We start from the raw sequence: 20,180 nt of genomic DNA, 5'->3' as shown, positions 1-20,180 counted from the left end.
TACATTCCCTGGCTCTTTCTGCCCCTGGGAAAAAGCCCTCAGACAATGTGGAGCTGGGCCTGCCTGTACCATGTTGAGTCCCAAAGGGATAGGGGTGGGGTACCAAAAGCTGGTAGTTAGGAGGTCTTTAATCAGCAGCTTCTAGTGAAGGTTTAAACTTACTCATTTGGGGGGAAAAAACCACCTCAGTTTACATTGATTTTCATGATCTTCCTGTTATCAAGGAAGGTGAGGCTTTCTTGGCAGAACGAGCATCCTAGGTGCTCAGCTCCGTCTCATGCTTACCATCCATCAGTTGCCCTTTAGCACCCAGGATGGACCCACCTACACCCACTTTGGAGGCAGCACTGATGATTAGCCCTTCCAAGTCCATGGCCAAGGCTACCAGCCATGCCAGACCTTCTACCACCACTGTCAACATAATTGGGATGAGGCCACCTCTTCCATTTTATGGTACCACAAACCCCCTTGACCTTGAAGACTTAAAGGGATGTTACTCTGTGTGTGTGACCAAGTCCCACCCGTGGAAATGTCCCACAGGCCTCTAATAGGGACACCCCTTCCCTATACATGCTGTTCTCCTGGCCACCCCTCACCCCAGGCTGGTGGTCCTGGTGGATTGGCTGTGTTCTCAGGGAACAGGCCATTTTGTGCTCTATGGAAGAGCTGAAGCTTACTGATCTGAATTCTTTCTGCCTTTTTTTCAAACTGAACTTAAGGAAGAGTTTGAGACCCTGCTCCCCTGGGAGCTGTGGGAAGTTGAGGTTAGGCATGGCTGGTGTCTTGGTTCCCATGATGTGGGGCAAACTGATGCACAAGAGAATAGTAGAGACTGAGACCACACCCTAGGGCTGCTGAGCTCCAGTTCCTGTTCCAGATGCCCAGTTGGACCAGGGTTTTCTTAACTGGATGAGCTTGCCCAGCACCCTTCTCATACTTCACACTTCTGCCCTAGCACCTTGGGCTGGGTTTCCACCACAACTTATGCTCACCATATATTCATCGAGCCTCCCTTGGGCCTAATGCTCTGCTGGGTGCAATGCAAGATACAGAATGTCCCCAAGGTTCCAGGAGAGGCAGAGCTAAGGCCAGGTGACTGCAGATGACTGCAAGGCAGCAATGGTTTGAGCATCCCTGAATTGCTGCTCACAAGTGCTTTAAACACCCAAAGGAAGAAGGGGCACTTTAGTGAGGAAGGCCAAGTGAAGGAGCCAGGATTTGGAACCAACAGTGAGATGGCTATGGAAGCAAACTTGCCTCCATCTCCAAGCCTCCTCCCTTTCTTCTCTCTGCCCCAGGAACCCTGGCCAAATCACACATCCCTCAGCTTCCTGAGAGAACTAGAGACTTTGAGCAGCTGGTAGTGTTACCAGTGTACCTCCACAAACACTCCTGGGACAACAGGTGATGACAAGAGGACGGTAGAGCCCAGAGAAGAGAGCTTACCTGGAGGGAGGAAGAAGTCACAGGTTTTAAGCAGGAACTGGCCTGCATGTATGTGGATCACTGATTGGGAGGGTGGTGAGCCCTGGGATAGGATTGGATCATCATGTCTCCTCTAGGGCAGGGTGGTTTTTTCTAGCCCTGTGGCACTACTCACTGTACAGCATCCCCCAGAGCTCAATATTTTCTTTTTCTTTTTTTTTGAGATGGAGTCTAACTCTGTCACTCAGGCTAGAGTGCAGTAGTGCAATCTTGGCTCACTGCAACCTCCGCCTCCTGGGTTCGAGCAATTCTCCCGCCTCAGCCTCCCAAGTAGCTGGGATTACAAGCATGTGCCACCATGCCTGGCTAATTTTTGTATCTTTAGTAGAGACAGGGCTTCACTGTGTTGGTCAGGCTGGTCTTGAACTCCTGACCTCAGGTGATCCACCCATGTTGGCCTCCTAAAGTGCTGAGATTACAGGTGTGAGCCACCACCCCTGGCCTCAATCTTTTAAACAATTATTCCTATATTTTATTTTATTATTTTAGTTTTTTATTCCTATATTTTATTGTAATGCAGTTAACTGTGTTTGTCAGATGCAATACTCTGTGACCCATTGACCAAGTCTCTGTATATTTATTACCATGATTGAAGTGGCTGTGACCGTTTCTTAAATAGACTTTATTTGTTCAGTGCAATTTTAAGTTCACAGTAAAACTGAGCAGAGGGTACAGAGAGTTCTCGTTTACTCCCTATCCCCACACATGCACAGCCTCCCCTATCACCAACACTGGGCACCAGAGTGGTCATTTGTTTAAATTGAATGACAGTGAATGACAGGTCACTATCACCAGAGTCCATGGTTTACATTAGAGTTCACTCTTGGGGTTGTACGTTCTATAGGTTTGGATGTATTTTCAGTGATATGCATCTACCATTATAGTGTCATACAGAAGAGTTTCACTGCCCTAACAGTCCTCTGCTCCACCTATTCATCCTTCCCTCCCCTCAACCCTTAGCAACCATTGATCTTTTACTGCTTCCACAGTTTTGCCTCTTTCAGAATGTTGTATAGTTGGATTCATACCGTATATGTAGCCTTTTCAGATTGGCTTCTTTCACTTAGTAATGTGCATTTAAGATTCCTCCAAGTCTTTTCATGGCAGAATCATGAGCTTGACAGCTCATTTTAGAAGTACTGCTGAATAGTATTCCATTATGTAGATGTGCATTATCTGTTCACCTATGGAAGGACATCTTGGTTGCTTCCAAGTTTTGGCAGTTATGAATACAGCTGCTACAAACATTTGTGTACAGGTTTTTGTGTGAACATAAGTCTTCAACTCCTTTGGGAGTAGAAATACTCATAAATACCAAGGAGTATGACTCCTGGATCCTGTGATAAGAGTGTTTCGTTTTGTAAGAAACTGCCAAACTGTCTTCAAAAGTGGCTGTACCATTTTGCATTCCTATTGGCAGTTAATGAGGGTTTCTGTTGCTCCACATCCTCTGAGGCATTTGGTTTTGTCACTGGGCTTTGGCCCATTCTCTTTTATTTTTTTTTCCTGAGATGGAGTGTCCTTTGTCATCCAGGCTGTAGTGCAGGGGCACTATCTCACCTCACTGCAACCTTGACTGCCTGGGTTCAAGCGATTCTCCTGCCTCAGCTTCCCGAGTAGCTAGGACTACAGGCACGTGCCACCACACCTGGCTAATTTTTTTTTTTTTTTTGAGATGGAGTCTTGCTCTGTCACCCAGGCTGGAGTGCAGTGGCGCAATCTCCACTCACTGCAACCTCCGCCTCCTGGGTTCAAACGATTCTTCTGCCTCAGCCTCCCAAATAGCTGGGACTACAGGCACACACCACTGCGCCTAGCTGATTTTTGTGTTTTTAGAAGAGACAGCGTTTCACCATATGGCCAGGCTGGTCTCGAACTCCTGACCTGAAGTGATCTACCTGCTTCGGCCTCCCAAAGTGCTGGGATTACAGGAGTGAGCGTCTGCGCCCGGCTGGCTTTTGGCCATTCTAGTAGGTATGTAGAGAAATCTTGTTTTAATTTGCAGTTCCCTAATAACGTATGATGTAGAGTATCTTTCCTATGCTTATTTACCATCTGTAAATCTTTAGTGAGCTGTCCATTCAAGTCTTTTGCCCATTTTAAAACAGGCAACTTGTTTGGGTGATTTCTTTTTGTTGAGTTTTAAGAGTTCTTTGTGTATTTTGGATAACAGTTCTTTATCAGATGTACCTTTTGCAAATATTTTCTCCCAGTCTGTGGCTTGTCTTCTCATTCTCTTGACAGTGTCTTTCACAAAGCAGAGCTTTTTAATTTTAATGAAGTCCAGTTTCATATAATTTAATGAAGTGGGCCGGGTGAGGTAGCTCATGAGTCCTATAATCCCAGCGCTTTGGGAGGCCAAGGCAGGAGGATTGCTTGAGCCCAGGAGTTCAAAACCAGCCTGTGCAACATAGAGACTTCATCTCTACAAAAAAACACAAAAATTGGCTGACTGTGATGCACACCTGTGGTCCCAGCTACTTGGGAGGCTGAGGTCGAAGGATTGCTTAAGCCCAGGAGGTCAAGGCTGCACTGAGCTGTGACTATGCCGCCGCACTCCAGCCTGGGTGACAGAACAAGACCTTGTTTCCAAAAAAAAAAAAAAAATTAATGAAGCTTATCAATTTCTTTCTTTTTATTTTTTTTTTAGCTGGAGTTTCTCTCTTGTTGCCCAGGCTGGAGTGCAATGGTGCAATCTCAGCTCACTGCAACATTGCCTCCTGGGTTCAAGCAATTCTCTTGCCTCAGCTTCCCAAGTAGCTGGGATTACAGGCATGCGCCACCATGCCTGGCTAATTTTGTATTTTTAGTAGAGACAGGGTTTCACCATGTTGGTCAGGCTGGTCTTCAACTCCCAACCTCAGGTGATCCGCCCGCCTCAGCCTCCCAAATTGCTGAGATTACAGGCATGAGCCACTGTGCCCAGCCGTTCATCAGTTTTTTTAATGGATCCTGCCTTTACTGTTGCATCTAAAAAGTCATCACCTATCCAAGATCATCTAGATTTTCTTCTATGTTATCTACTAGAATTTTTACAGTTTTGTGGGGTTTTTTGGTCTTTTTTTTTTGAGACAGAGTCTTGCTCTGTCGCCCAGGCTGGAGTGCAGTGGTGCGATCTGGGCTCACTGCAACCTCCGCCTCCCAGGTTCAAGCGATTCTCCTGTCTCAGCCTCCCAAGTAGCTGAGGTTACAGGTGCCCGCTAATTTTTGTATTTTTAGTAGAAATGTGGTTTCACCATGTTGGCCAGGCTGGTCTCGAACTCCTGACCTCAGGTGATCCACCCGCCTTGTCTTCCCAAAGTGCTGGGATTACAGGCGTGAGCCACTGTGCCCATCCTGTTTTGTGTTTTACATTTAGGTCTGTGATCCATTTTGAGTTAATTTTTGTGAAGAGTGTAAGGTCTATGTCTAGATTCATGTTTTTGCATATGGATGTTCAGTTCCAATATAATCTCTTGAAAAGACAATCTTTCTATCTTTGTTCCATTGTATTGCTTTTACTCCTTTGTCAGAGACCAGTTTACTGTGTTAATATGGGTCTCTCCTGGGTTCTTTATTCTGTTCCATTAATCTGTTTGTCTAGTTTTTTTGCCAATACTACACTATCTGTGTTTTTTGTTTTGTTTTGTTTTGTTTGTTTGTTTTTTGAGATGGAGTCTCACTCTTACCCAGCCTGGAGTGCAATGGTGCAATCCTGGCTCACTGCAACCTCCACCTTCCAAGTTCAAGCCACCCTCCCGCCTTAGCCTCCCTAGTAACTGGGACTACAGGCGTGCACCACCATGCCCTGCTAGTTTTTCTATTTTTAGTAGAGACAGGATTTCACCATGTTGGCCAGGCTGGTCTCAAACTCCTGACTTCAGGTGATCTGCCTGCCTCAGCCTCACAAAATGCTGGGATTACAGGCATAAGCCACTGTGTTCACACCGCTTATCTTTCTTCAAGTTTTTTTTTTTTGAGACAGAGTCTCGGCTCTGTCACCCCAGGCTAGAGGTAGTGGTGCAGTCTCGCTCACTGCAAGTCTGGCCTCCCAGGTTTACTTATTCTCCTGCCTCAGCCTCCTGAGTAGTTGGGACTACAGGGGCCTCCTGCCACCACTCCGGCTAATTTTGTATTTTTAGAGATGGTTTCACTGTTCGCTTAGGATGGTCTCAATCTCCTGACCTCGTGATCCACCCGTCTTGGCCTCCCAAAGTGCTGAGATTACAGGTGTGAGCCACTGCACCTGGCCCACTATCTTGATTACTGTAACTTTATAGTAAGTCTTGAAGTCAGGCAGTGTCAGTCTCCAACTTTTTTCTTCATATATATATAAAAATATATGTGTGTGTGTGTGTGTATATATATGTGTGTATATATATATATATATTTTTTTTTTTTTTTTTGGAGACAAGGCCTTTACTCTGCCACCCAAGCTACAGTACAGTAGTGTGTTCACGGCTTACTGCAGCCTGGACCTCCCTGGCTAAGCCATCCTCCTGCCACAGGCTACATTTTAAATATTTAGTAGAGACAGGGTCTTGCTATGTTGTCCAGGCTGGCCTTGAACTCCTGAGCTCCAGCAATCCTCCCACCTTGGCCTTCCAAAGTGAGTAATGTGGTTTTAATATCAAATTGCATAAGTTGGACAGTGGCTCATGCTATAATCCCAGCATCTCAAGAAGGTGCACTGAGGTCAGGAATCGAGATCAGCCTGGCCATTATGGTAGAAAACTCCAATCTCAACTAGGTCAGGTAATTAGCCAGAGTGTGGTACATTCTCCGCATCCCGTTACTTGGGAGGTTGAGTGGTGAGAACTTGAACCTGGGAGGTGGAGGTCCCGTGAGCTGAGATCATGCCACTGCGCTTCAGCCTGGGTGACAGAGTGAAACTCTGTCTCAAAACAAACAAACAAAAAAAAATGCACTTGCTGGTCATGGCTCAAGCCTGTAATCTCAGTGACTTTGGGAGGTCGAGAGGATCACAGGTCAGGAGATCGAGACCGCCCTGGTTAACAAGCAGAAACCCCATCTCAACCAAAAAAATGTGGGCTGACCAGTCGGCTGTGGTCTGGCGCAGTCCCAGCTACTCGATAATGAGGCAGGAGAATGGCTGCGAACCCGGGAGGCGAGCTTGCAGTGAGCTGAGATCCGCCACAGACCAGCCTGGGCTTACAGAGCCGGTGATTCCTTCTCAAAAATGCACTTGCTTATTGTTTGTGGTTAAAAAGAAAGCAATTGACTTTTTTTTTTATTTTCTTTTTTGAGACAGTCTCACTCTATTGCCCAGGCTGGGGTGCAGTGACGCAGTCTTGGCTCACTGCAACCTCTGCCTTCTGGGCTCAAGTGATCCCCCCACCTCAGCCTCCCAAGTAGCTGAGATTACAGACGTGCGCCACCATGCCCGGCTAAAGTTTTGTATTTTTAGTGGAGATAAGGTTTCACTGTTGGCTAGGTTGCCTTAAACTCCTGACCTCAAGTGATCTACCCACCTTGCCCTCCCAAAGTGCTGGAATTACAGGTGAGCCACCGTGCCTGGGCACCTTTTTTTTTTTTTTTTTTGAGACGGAGTCTCACTCTGTTGCCCAGGTTGGAGTATGGTGGTACGGTCTCGGCTAACTGCAACCTCTGCCTGCCGGGTTCAAGCGATTCTCCTCCCCTCAGTCAGCCTCGGTAGCTGGGGACTCACAGGTGCTGCTCCCCACCACGCCCGCTAATTTTTTTGTATTTTTAGTAGAGACGGAGTTTCCACCTGTTCGCCAGGATGGTCTCCATCTCCTGGACTGGGATCCAATCTGCCTCAGCCTCCCAAAGTGCTGGGATGCAGGCATGAGCCACCATGCCTCGCCTAATTTTTGTATTTTTAGTAGAGACGGGGTTTCATCATGTTGGCCAATCTCTTGACCTCATGATCACCCACCTCGGCCTCCCAAAGTGCTGGGATTATAGGCGTGAGCCACCTCACCTGGCTGACTTTTTCTTTTTTTAATAGAGATAAGGTCTCCCTATAGGGATGTTGCCAAGGCTGATCTCAAACTCCTGGATTCAATAGATCTGCCTGCCTTGACCTCTCAAAGTGCAGGAATTACAGGCATGAGCCACTTTGTCCAGCCTAGCAATTGACTTTTGTATATTAACGTTGTATCTTGTAACCTTGCTGTAATGCTTATTTGTTCCAGGAGGTTTTGTTCGTTTGTTTTTGTTGATTCCTTCAGATTTTCTACATTAGCCAGGACTTTTGGTACAACATTGAAAATGAGTTGTTAGGACATTCTTGCCTTGTTCCTGATCTTAGTGGGAAAGCTTCCCGTTTCCCACCACTACGTATGATTTTTGTAAATGTTCTATATCAATTTGTGAAGTTATCTTCTTTCCTAGTTTGTTGAGAGTTTTTATTGCAAATGGTGGTTGGACTTTGCCACATGCTTTTTCTGCATTTATTGGTATGATAATGCAATTTTACATTGTTAGCCTGTCAATGCAATGGATTACCTTAGTTGATTTGCAAATGTTGAACTAGCCTCACATACCTGGAATAAATCCCGCTTGGTCATTTTGAGTAATTCTTTTTATACATTACTGGATTTGATTTGCAGCTATTTTGTTGAGGATTTTTGCATCTATGTTCACAAGAGATATTGGTCTGTAGTTTTCTTTCTTTCTTCTTCTTTTTTTTTTTTTTTTTTTTTGAGACAGAGTCTCACTCTGTCAGTAGTCAGAGACCAGCCTGGCCAACATGGCAGAAACCCTGTCTCTATTAAAATACAAAAATTAGCCAGGAGTGGTGGTACATGCCTGTAATCCCAGCTACTTGGGAGGCTAGGATTACAGGCGTGTACTTGCACCCAGGCTGGAGTGCAGGGACGCGATCTTGGCTCACTGCAATCTCCACCTCCCAGGTTCAAGTGATTCTCCTGCCTCAGCCTCCTGAGTAGCTGGGCTGACAGGCGCACGCCACCATGCCCAGCTAATTTTTGTATTTTTAGTAGAGATGGGGTTTCACCATGTTAGCCAGGTTGGTCTTGAACTCCTGACCTCAAGTGATCCACCCACCTCAGCCTCCCAAAGTGCTGAGATTACAAACGTGAGCCACCATGCCTGACCAGCACTTGCTTTTTTCACTCACCAGTGTATTCTGGATATTTTTTTCATAGCACTACAGAGACAGCATCTGTATTCTTTTAAACTCTTATCCATCGTGTGGCTAGATTATAGTTCATTTAGCAAACCTAAAAATTATTGTGAACTACAGTATTTCACATTTACAAAAAGGTGCTTAGAATTATATAATAAGCGGCCGGGCGCTGTGGCCTGCCTGTAAATCCCAGCACTTTAGAGGCCGAGACGGCTGGATCACTTCAGGTCAGGAGATCGGCACTTATCCTGGCTAACACAGTGAAACCCCGGGCTCTACTTCAAAAATACAAAATCTCTAGCCGGGCGAGGTGCGGTGGGCGCCTTCGTAGTCCCTGCTTACTGGGAGGCTGAGGCAGGAGAATGGCGTGAAACTCCGGAGGCGAGCTGGCAGTGAGCCGAGATCCGCCACCGCACCCAGCCCAAGTGACAGTACAACACCCTCCCCAAAAGACCAGGCAAATAAGCAACGGGCACCTGGCTTCGCTGGCTCTACTTAAGAAATAAAACTGCTGGGTGCTGTGGCTTTACGTACTGTAATCCCAAGACTTTGGGAGGCTGGAGGCGGCTGGATCACCTGAGGTCGGGAGTTTGAGACCAGCCTGACCAACATGTGGGAGAAATCCCTGGTCTCTACTTTAAAATACAAAGAAATTAGCTGGGTGTGGTGGCGATGCCTGTAATCCCAGCTACTTGGGAAGCTGAAGCTGGAGAATCGCCAGCTTGAACGCAGGAGGCAGAGGTTGCGGTGAGCCGAGATCGCGCCATTGCACTCCAGCCTGGGCAACAAGAGTGAAACTACGTCTCAAAAAACAAAAACAAAAAAGGAATAAAAACCAGCATTACCTCATTATTTTCTGCTTTTATTTTCATGAACTGTTTCCTTCTGTTTTCATATCCATACCTTAGTATATCCATACCTCTTTAGGGGTGTTTAAGTCGTTTGTTTGCAGTCTTAGAAAATAACGTTAGTCTTTAAGTTATGAATATTCCTATGACACAGCTTTAGTTGTATCCCATAGGTTCTGATGTGGTGTTTTCACTGTTGACATTTTCTAGAAATCTGTAGTTTCACTTTTTTCCTTCTTAATTCTTTATTTTTACATGACTTCGTGAGAACAATATTTTTGAGTTCTTGTATGTTGAAAAATTATTCTTGGCCGGGCGCGGTGGCTCAAGCCTGTAATCCCAGCACTTTGGGAGGCCGAGATGGGCGGATCACAAGGTCAGGAGATCGACACCATCCTGGCTAACACGGTGAAACCCCGTCTCTACTAAAAAATGCAAAAAAACTAGCCGGGCGGGTTGGCGGGCGCCTGTAGTCCCAGCTACTCGGGAGGCTGAGGTAGGAGAATGGCGTAAACCTGGGAGGCGGAGCTTGCAGTGAGCTGAGATCCGGCCACTGCACCCCAGCCTGGGCGACAGAGCAAGACTCCGTCTCAAAAAAAAAAAAAAAAAAAAAAAAAAATTATTCTTGGCTGGGCACAGTGGCTCACTCCTGTAATCCCAGCCCTTTGGGATTACAATCATCATCATCATCTTTTTAGAGCCTCTGTACTTGATTTTTTTGCCTGGGTGCCCCAAAGATTCATTATCTTTACATTTCAGTAACATTTCTAGAATGTATCTCATAGTGCAAACATAGTATGTTTTTTTTTTGTTTTTTGTTTTCGTTTTTGTTTTGGGACAGAGTTTCACTCTTGTTGCCCGGGTTGAAGTGTGCAATGGCTCAATCTTGGCTCACCTCAACCTCCGCCTCCCAGGTTCAAGCAATTCTCCTGCCTCTGCCTCCCGAGTAGCTGGAATTACAGGCATGTGCCACCACGCCCATTTAATTTTGTATTTTTAGTAGAGACGGAGTTTCTCCATGTTGAGGCTGGTCTCGAACTCCTGACCTCAGGTGATCCACCTGCCTCGGCCTCCCAAAGTGCTGGGATCATAGTGTGTTTTTTCAGAAGTAGATTGAAGTCCTTTTTTAGTTCAGAAATATTTTCCAGAATTGTATCTTTTTATTATTATTATTATTTTTTGAGATGGAGTCTTGCTCTGTCGCCAGACTGGAGTGCAGTGGTGCAATCTCAGCTCACTGCAGCCTCCGCCTTCCGAGTTCGAGCGATTCTCCTGCCTCAGCCTCCTTAGTAGCTGGGACTACAGGCACATTCCACCAATCTCAGCTAATTTTTGTATTTTTGGTAGAGATGAGGTTTCACCATGTTGGCCAGGATGGTCTCGATCTCTTGACCTTGTGATTCGCCTGCCTCAGCCTCCCTATATATATCTTTAAGTAGGTATTGTATTCCATTGTTTCTGTTTTGTGTAGGAATTCCATTTATGCACTAGTTGGCTCTTCTTTGCCTATCGGTTGTAGCTATATTCTCCCCACCCCCTTAATCCTTTTAATTTGGCAGATCTTGGAAAGCACTAGAAAAGAAAAATTGCTTCCTGAAGATGTATCTCTTACTTGCAGTAAAGTAGGGACTACAATGTAGCTCTGTAGGGAAGACCCAGTTTAGTTTTAACCAAGGAGAGAGCCTGCAGGCTGTGAAATTCAGGAGGTTCACTTGTGTGACTCACCTCTCTGCCTTCTGCTTAGTTCCAGGTCCTCCACCATTATAGAACTGCTCCATCCCTTTGTATGCAGATGTAAGTTCCTGAGCCCTCATCCTACCTGCAGTGGGGTGCCTAGTACTCCAGCATTTCTGGGCTTCTCATGAGGACGTATGTCTCCTAGGCATTATGTACTTTAGCTTTCTGCTTCTATGGCATTGTCAGTCTCACTCAGGGTCAGGACATACAGCTCTTCTCCCTGCCCTGCTGTCTGTCTAAAGGAAGCTCTTTTCCTTGATATCCCTAAAGAAACAGAAATTTGGCTATAGCCAACTGTTAGAAAAGTTTAGGGGGACAGAGGAGAGTCATCTTACAGAATGACAGAGCAAAAAACTTAAAATTGATTGTTGCATGCTCCCTTTCCCTAGTCTCTTGCCCATTGCACCCAGTGGGGTTTCCCCACTCCTAGTCCCTTCCTGGGGCCTCAGCTTCTCATCAGCTTTCATGCTACTCCTTATTTTTAAACTGTTTTCAGGCTGGGTACAGTGGCACCTGCCTATAATCCCAGCACTTTAAGAGGCCAAAGCGAGAGGATCGTTTGAAGCCAGGAGTTTGAGAGCAGCCTGGGCAACAAAGTGAGAGGAACACGATGAAACTCATGGACAAGACCTCCTTCCCCACTGATGTCTGTCTGCTGAAGGGTGCCACAGAAAGACATACTCTACTGGAGATGAATTATGCATTTTCCTTAAGAGGCAGATAGAGCTTTACCAATTTTTTCAACAACTTTCCCCCATTAGATAGTCTTCCTTTTGTGTTACTTAGTTTACCATTTCTTTTTTCCATCTGGTTGTAACCTCCACAAGTTGTGTCTCTTTTGTTTTCTACATTATAACCAACAACTAGAACGAGTACCCAATATACACTGAACGAACTAACGAATGAATGAAGGAATGAATGAATAGGTGGCTTATAGGAAACCCCTGGGGCCAGGGACTCTGCAACATCACCATGTAATGTTTCTTTCTCCTGGGAAGCAGAGAGAAACAACTGACGGTATCTCTTAATCTCTCGAGGATGCTACTCCCAGGACTGCTTGCAATTTCCCAGAAGATAAGCCACAAGTTACAGAAAGGAAGCAGCTGTGTAGGGCCTGCAAGTTTCCTGCTGCAAGTCACCCTATGTTCAGAAGTTACCCTGGCTGGGCCAGGCATGGTGGCTCACGCCTGTAATCCCAGCACTCTGGGGATGCTGAGGTGGGCAGATTGCTTGAGTCCAGGAGTTTGAGACCAGCCTGGGCAACATGGAGAAACCCCATCTATACAAAAAATTAGCTGTACATGGTGGCATGTGCCTGTAGTCCCAGCTACTTGGGAGGGTGAGGTGGAAGAATCACCTGAGCCCAGGAGGTCGAGGCTGTAGTGAGCCAAGATCACGCCACTGCACTCCAGCCTGGGCAACCAGAGTGAGACCCTGTCTCAAAAAAAAGAGAAAGAAAAAGAGAGAGACAGACAGAAAGAAAAAGAAGTTACCCTGACTTTTACACTGCTGTTAATGAATAGAAAATTATCTTTCCCCTCAGTGTTCTGGAAGAGTTTACAAATATGAATGAGGGGCTAGGAACCGTGGCTCACACCTGTGATCCCAGCACTTTGGGAGGCCGAGGCAGGTGGATCGCCTAAGGTCAGGAGTTCAAGACCAACCTGACCAACATGGTGAAACCCCATCTCTACTAAAAATACAAAAACTAGCCCGGCGTGGTGGCAGGTGCCTGTAATTCTAGCTACTCAGGAGGCTGAGACAGGAGAATCGCTTGAACCCGGGAGGTGGAGGTTGCAATGAGCTGAGATCGTGCCATTGCACTTTAGCCTGGGCAACAAGAGTGAAACACTGTCTCAAAAAAAAAAAAAAAAAAAAAAAAAAAGAAGACTATGCTTTCGGCCGGGCACGGTGGCTCACGCCTGTAATCCCAGCACTTTGGGAGGCCGAGGCGGATGGATCACAGGGTCAGGAGATCGAGACCATCCTGGCTAACATAGTGAAACCCTGTCTCTACTAAAAAATACAAAAACTTAGCCAGGCATAGTGGTGGGCGCTTATAGTCCCAGCTACTCGGGAGGCTGAGGCAGGAGAATGGCGTGAACCTGGGAGGCAGAGCTTGCAGTGAGCCACGATCACGCCACTGCACTCCAGCCTGGGCGACACAGTGAGACTCTGTCTCAAAAAAAAAAAAAAAATGGCCGCTTTGGGAGGCCGAGGTGGGCGGATCACAAGGTCAGGAGTTCGAGACCAGCCTGACCAACATGCTGAAACCCTGTCTCTACTAAAAATATAAAGAAGATTAGCCAGGTGTGATGGCATGCACCTGTAATCCCAGCTACTCAGAAGGCTGAGGCAGGAGAATCAGTTGAACCCGTGAGGCAGAGGTTGCAGTGAGCAGAGATCGATCCACTACACTCCAGTTTGGGTGACAGAGGAAGACTCCATCTCAAAATATATATATATATATATATGATTGGGGTCGGGCATGGGGGCTCACACCTGTAATCTCAGCACTTTTGGAGGCTAAGGCAGGCAGATCACCTGAGGTCAGGAGTTCAAGACCAGCCTGGCCAACATGGTGAAACCCCATTTCTACTGAAAATAAAAAATTAGCTGAGTGTAGTGGCGCACACCTGTAATTCCAGCTAACTGGGAGGCTGAAACACAAGAATTGCTTGAACCCAGGAGGCGGAGGTTGCAGTGAGCCACAATCGCACCACTGCACTCCAGCTTCTGCACTCCAGCCAAAAAACAAAAACAAATAACAAAAACAAAAACAGAAATAAATATGATTATTACCACAGGCTCTGGTTCCTGCTCTGAGGGAAGATGAGTTAAAAAGTAGTCAGAGGCTGGCGTGGTGGCTCATGCCAGCACTTTGGGAGGCTAAGGCAGGAGGATCACTTGAGGTCAGGAGTTCCAGACCAGCGTGGCCAACATGGTGAAACCCTGTCTCTCCTAAAAATACAAAATTAGCTGGGCTTGGTGGTGCACAGTTGTAATCCCAGCTACTGGGGAGCCTGAGGCAGGAAAATCGCTTGAATCTGGCAAGTGGAGGTTGGAGGTGGAAGTTGCAGTTAGACGAGATCATGCCATTGCACTCCAGCCTGGGCTAAAAGAGTCTCAAAAAAAAAAAAAAAAAAAAGCAGTAAAAGCAGTCAAAGCAGTCAGAGGTCTAATGTGCTTCACAACTGTAGTTCCAGCACTTTGTGAATCCAAAGTGGGAGGACTGCTGGAGCCCAGGAGTTTGGGATCAGCCCATGCAACATAGCAAGACCCTGTCTCTACAAAAATTAAATTAGAAAAAGAGCCAGTGGTGGCTGGGCACAGTGGCTCACGCCTGTAATCCCAGTACTTTGGAAGGCCGAGGTGGGCGGATCATGAGGTCAGGAGATTGAGACCATCCTGGCTAACACGGTGAAACCCAGTCTCTACTAAAAATACAAAAAATTAGCTGGGCGTGGTGGCGGGCACCTGTAGCCTCAGCTACTTGGGAGGCTGAGGCAGGAGAATGGCGAGAACCCGGGAGGCGGAGCGTGCCGTGAGCCAAGATTGAGCCACTGCACTCCAGCCTGGGATACAGAGCTAGGCTCCGCCTCAAAAAAAAAAAAAAGCCAGTGGTATATGCTTGTCGTCCTAGCTACTTGGGAGGCTGAGGCGAGAGGATCAGTAGCTCAGAAGGAACTCCAGAACTGAGTTCTGAACAAGTGAAGCTTGAGATGCAGTGACACGATCATGGCTCACTGCACCCTCCACCACGACCTCCTGGGCTCAATTTATCCTCCTGCCTTAGCCTTCCAGGTAGCTGAGACTAGAGGAGCGTACCACCATGCCTGGCTAATTTTTTGTACTTTTTGTAGAGATAGGGTTTTGCCATGTTGAACCTGGGAGGCAGAAGTTGCAGTGAGCCGAGATCGCGCCACTGCATTCCAGCCTGGCGACAGAGCAAGACTCCATCTCAAAAAAAAAAAAAAAAAAAAAAAAAAGAGAGAGCTGGGTGTGGTGGCTCACGCCTGTAATCCCAGCACTTTGTGAGGCCAAGACAGGTGGATCACAAGGTCAGGAGATCGAGACCATCCTGGCCAACATGGTGAAATCCCTTCTCTACTAAAAATACAAAAATTAGCTGGGCTTGGTGGAGCATGCCTGTAATCCCAGCTACTCGGGAGGTTGAGGCAGGAGAATTGCTTGAACCAGGGAGTTGGAGGTTGCAGTGAGCTGAGGTTGCAGTGAGCTGAGATCGCACCACTGTACTCCAGCCTGGCGATACAGTAGACTCCGTCTCAGAAAAAAATAAAAATAAAAAAAGAATCAAGTCATACACTTAAGATTGATATATTTCACCAAATGTAAATTATGCTTCAAGAAACAAAACCCTTCCGTGCATGAAATACCTAGGGTGACATCTGTTTCCTGCACTGAATACCTGATTTTGGGAGAGGAGCCCTAGGACGAGAGACAGGAAGAGGGGCTGAGAGCAAGCAGGGCACCAGCAATGTGGCAAGAAGCTGGGAGCGTGGAGGGACGTGACCAGGGAGAAATCTCCAGTGTTGGGAGAGGCCTGTGAATTTTAGGAACTCTGATATCTAACTCTCAAGGCATGTCCTTGCCAAGCAGCAATACAATTAAGCGTGCCTAATCTTATGGCTCCCGCACTTTTAATTGTTCTTCCTGAAAGAATTCGATATGAAGCCGCTAGAGCCCAGAGGGGAGTAGGCAGGATTGATTCTTGAACTATTCAACATTTATGCCCTCTTGGCTAAACTAGGCAGAGTTGGTTTTATTACAGTTGAGGTGTGATTATGCACACTGTATTGTGTCAGTGGCAGGCGATCAGCCACACAGTGTCCTGAGGCCTGATGAGAGGGCTATGTCATCCACAGTCCCAGAGGAGGAGCTGGCTGTAGCGGGGACTGACCCAGGAGCCGAAGTGAGCTAAGCCCCCTGCTCCTGAGACCCCTGAGAAGTAAGGCAGTCTCATGCTAGACCCTATTTTGTCCCACATCATGGCTGGAACCATCTTACATGGCTGGTCAAGGCAAGGATAATCCCAGGAGGTCAGAGGTCTTGGAGACTGTGTATTGTAGGAAAAAAAAAAATACTAGAAAAGACACTGGAGCGTCACCAGCAGTCACCCCTAGATGGTGGCATTATGTTTTTTTTTTTTTTTTTTTTTTTTTTTTTTTTTTTGAGATGGAGTCTCACTCTGTCCCCCAGGCTGGAGTGCAGTGGCGTGATCTTGGCTCACTGTAACCTCCGTCTCCTGGGTTCAGGCAATTTTCCTGCCTCAGCCTCCTGAGTAGCTGAGATTACAGATGTGTGCCACCATGACGGGCTAATTTTTGTAGATGGTGGCATTATGAATATGGATTTTGGTTTTCTTCATCAAATATTTCTGTTTTCCCCATATTAGCTGTAAAAAGTATATTTTTTTGGTAAATTGACAGAATGAAAAAATTAAAATAGTGTAAAGAACAGCTGTTTAAGTGCAGTGGAGTGTGCCTGTGGTCTTAGCTACTTGGGAGACTTAGACGGAAGGATTGCTTGAGCCCAGGAGTTCAAGACCAACCTGAGCAATGTAGTAAGACCCTGTCTCTTTTATTTTAAAAATAAATAAATAAAGAATAACTTTAAAATATTATTCAAAATGAAGTCATAAAGGAGGGGATTATGTTTTTTAGTCTTAGCTCCCTTAAGGACTCAGACCAGAGAAGGTGGCCGTGTTTGGGGCCCTCTGGCACTATCTTTGGGCCTGACCTCTGCTCTCTAGGGGGAAACGAGCTGGTGGTTGCTGAGTCATCATGTGTGGGTCACAGCCTCCCTTGGAGGCCTGGAGACGGGCCTATCTGTGCTGAGCTTTACTGGGCAGGGGGGCAGCTCCAAGGCCCTCACTGGGGGGCAGCCTAGGGCATAGATCGCTCTCTGGACTTGCTCTTCTCCTAATAAATGGACAATGATCAATGAATTACACCCATGAAATAGGGTGGAATGCAATAAAAGATAATGTAAATAGCCAGATAGGGTCAAAAGATGATTTATTTTACTTTATATTTTTTAAGTAATTTCAGATTTACAACATAGTTGCAAAAATAATGCAAACATTTACATCTTACATAACCCCCCAATGATCCTAAAACTGACAGATTATTATTATTTTTTGAGACGGAGTCTCTCTCTGTCGCCCAGGCTGGAGTGCAGTGGCCAGATCTCAGCTCACTGCAAGCTCCGCCTCCCGGGTTCACGCCATTCTCCTGCCTCAGCCTCCAGAGTAGCTGGGACTACAGACACCTGCTACCACACCCGGGTAGTTTTTTGTATTTTTTAGTAGAGACGGGGTTTCATCGTGTTAGCCAGGATGGTCTCGATCTCCTGACCTCGTGATCCGCCCGTCTTGGCCTCCCAAAGTGCTGGGATTACAGGCTTGAGCCACCGCGCCCAGCCTTTTTTTTTTTTTTTTAAACAGTGTTTTACTCTAGTTGCCCAAGTTGGAGTGCAATGGCATGATCTCGGCTCACTGCCACCTCTGCCTCCCGGTTCAAGCAATTCTCCTGCCTCAGACTCCTGAGTAGCTGGGATTGCAGGCACCCGCCACCATGCCCGGCTGATTTTTGTATTTTTAGTAGAGACAGGGTTTCACCATGTTGGCCAGGCTGGTTTCGAACTCCTGACCTCAGGTGATCCACCCATCTCGGCGTCCCAAAGTGCTGGGATTACAGGCATGAGCCACCACGCCCCGCCAGAGAATTGTTAACTGATCTGAAAGCCTTATTTGGATTTCGCCTGATGTCCTTTTTCTGTTTCAGGATCCAGCCCAGGTTCCCATACTGCATTCAGTTGTCATGTCACTACCAAAGTCGTTTTCTCTGGAGCAGTCCCTCAGTCTCCTTGTCTTTCCTGACCTTGAAATTTTTGAAGTTATTCTGCAGAGCAGTGCTATCCAATAGAACTTTCAGCAATGATAGAAATACTGTTTGGGCCTGGTGCTATAGCTCACGCTTGTAATCCCAGAACTTTGGGAGGCCGAGGCGGGCAGATCACCTGAGGTCGGAAGTTCAAGACCAACCTGGCCAACATGGAGAAACCCCATCTCTACTAAAAACACAAAATTAGCTGGGCATGGTGGCACATGCCTATAATCCCAGCTACTCGGGAGGCTGAGGCAGGAGAATCGCTTGAACCTGGGAGGTGGAGGTTGCCGTGAGCCGAGATCACACCGTTGTACTCCAGCCTCAGCAACAACAGCGAAACTCTGTCCCAAAACAAAACAAACAAAAAAATAGAAATGCTCTGTGCCACCCAGTACGAAGCCATTAGCTACATGAAAGTAGCATTTGAAATGTGGCTCGTGGGGCCAGGGCCAGTGGCTCATGCCCGTAATCCCAGCACTTTTGGAGGCCAAGGCGGCCTGATCATGAGGTCAGGAGTTCAAGACCAGCCTGGCTGATATGGTGAAACCCCGTCTCTACTAAAAATACAAAAATTGGCCGGGCGTGGTAACAGGCGCCTGTAGTCCCAGCTACTCGGGAGGCTGAGGTTGGAGAATCACTTGAACCCGGGAGGCAGAGGTTGCAGTGAGCTGAGATTGGGCCACTGCACTCTAGCCTGGGTGAAAAAGTGAGATTCTGTCTCAAAAGAAAAAAAAAAAGAAATGTGGCTCCTGGGTCTCAGGAACTGGCTTCTAAGTATTATTTAATTTTAATTAAAATAGCTACATGTGGCTAGTAGCCGCTGTATTGGACAGGACAGCTGTTAAATGTCCCTCGTTTTGGGTTTGCTTACTGTTTCCCTATGATTAGTTTTAGATCATGAGCTTTTGATCAGAATAGCAGAAGCATGTTGTGTTCTTCTTTGTCTAAATTTTTATAAAAACAGTTGACAGGTGGCAGGGAACCACCTAGTCAGGCAGTGGGATTGTTTTAATGCTCTTTGAGGTCCAGCAAAGACAGGAGTGATAGCCGCATTTGGAAGCCCGCACCCACACTTTCAATGTTCTTCCCGAAAGAATTAGATATTGGCTGGGCATGGTGGCTCAAGCCTGTAGTAATCCCACTTTGGGAGGCCGAGACGGGCGGATCACGAGATCAGGAGATCAAGACCATCCTAGCTAACACGGTGAAACCCTGTCTCTACTAAAAATACAAAAAAAGTAGCCGGGCGTGGTGGTGGGCGCCTGTAGTCCCAGCTATTCGGGGGCGCTGAGGCAGGAGAATGGCGTGAACCCGGCAGGCGGAGCTTGCAGTGAGCTGAGATCGCGCCACTGCACTCCCGCCTGGGAGACAGAAAGAAACCCCGTCGGGGGGTGGGGGGGGGAAGTATTAGATATGAAGCTGCTAGAGCCCGGTGGGGAGCAGGCAGGCTTGATTCTTGAACTAATCCACATTTATGCCCTCTTGGCTAAACTAGGCAGAGCTGGTTTTATTACAGTTCAGGTGTGATTAAGTATACTTTGTAAATGCTGAAGGTTGTGAAATATTCACAGGGATATAAAGTACAGTAATAAAATCTCACTTGAGGCCGGGCGTGGTGGCGACAGAGGGAGACTCTGTCTCAAAAAAAAAAAAAAAAAAAAATAGAAGGCCCTGTGCCTGGAAGGCAGTAAGTGCTCAATAAGTGCTGGCCTCTGCCCCAGAAGAGGAAGGGCGAGGCAGATGGCAGGAACTGCGGGAGGTACCTGTCCTAGGCCCTTGGGCGTAAGAGGCCTCTCCCACGCAGCACCCAACCCATACCCAGCCTGCCAGCCAGCCAACCTCGGCGTCCCTGCCTTGCGCCTACCTGCCTGGCAGTCCCCCGCCCACTCCCACTCCCACAGGCCCAGCATGCGTGTCTCTAGGCTAGGCATCCTTGCCCCTGTGACTTCAGCGTCACCCAACGTTTATTGGGCACTCACTGTATGCCTGGCCATGGGGATGCAGGAGAGAAAGACACGAAGACCCTCACCCGTCAAAGCTACCGGCGGGAGGAGGGGCTGTTTCACTTGGGAAGCGTGGGGATGG

The sequence above is a fragment of the Papio anubis genome, chromosome 16 (genome assembly GCF_008728515.1).
Source record: "Papio anubis isolate 15944 chromosome 16, Panubis1.0, whole genome shotgun sequence".
Lineage (NCBI taxonomy): Eukaryota > Metazoa > Chordata > Mammalia > Primates > Cercopithecidae > Papio > Papio anubis.
The sequence above is the reverse complement of the archived record's forward strand: the minus strand, read 5'-3'. Positions refer to the sequence as shown.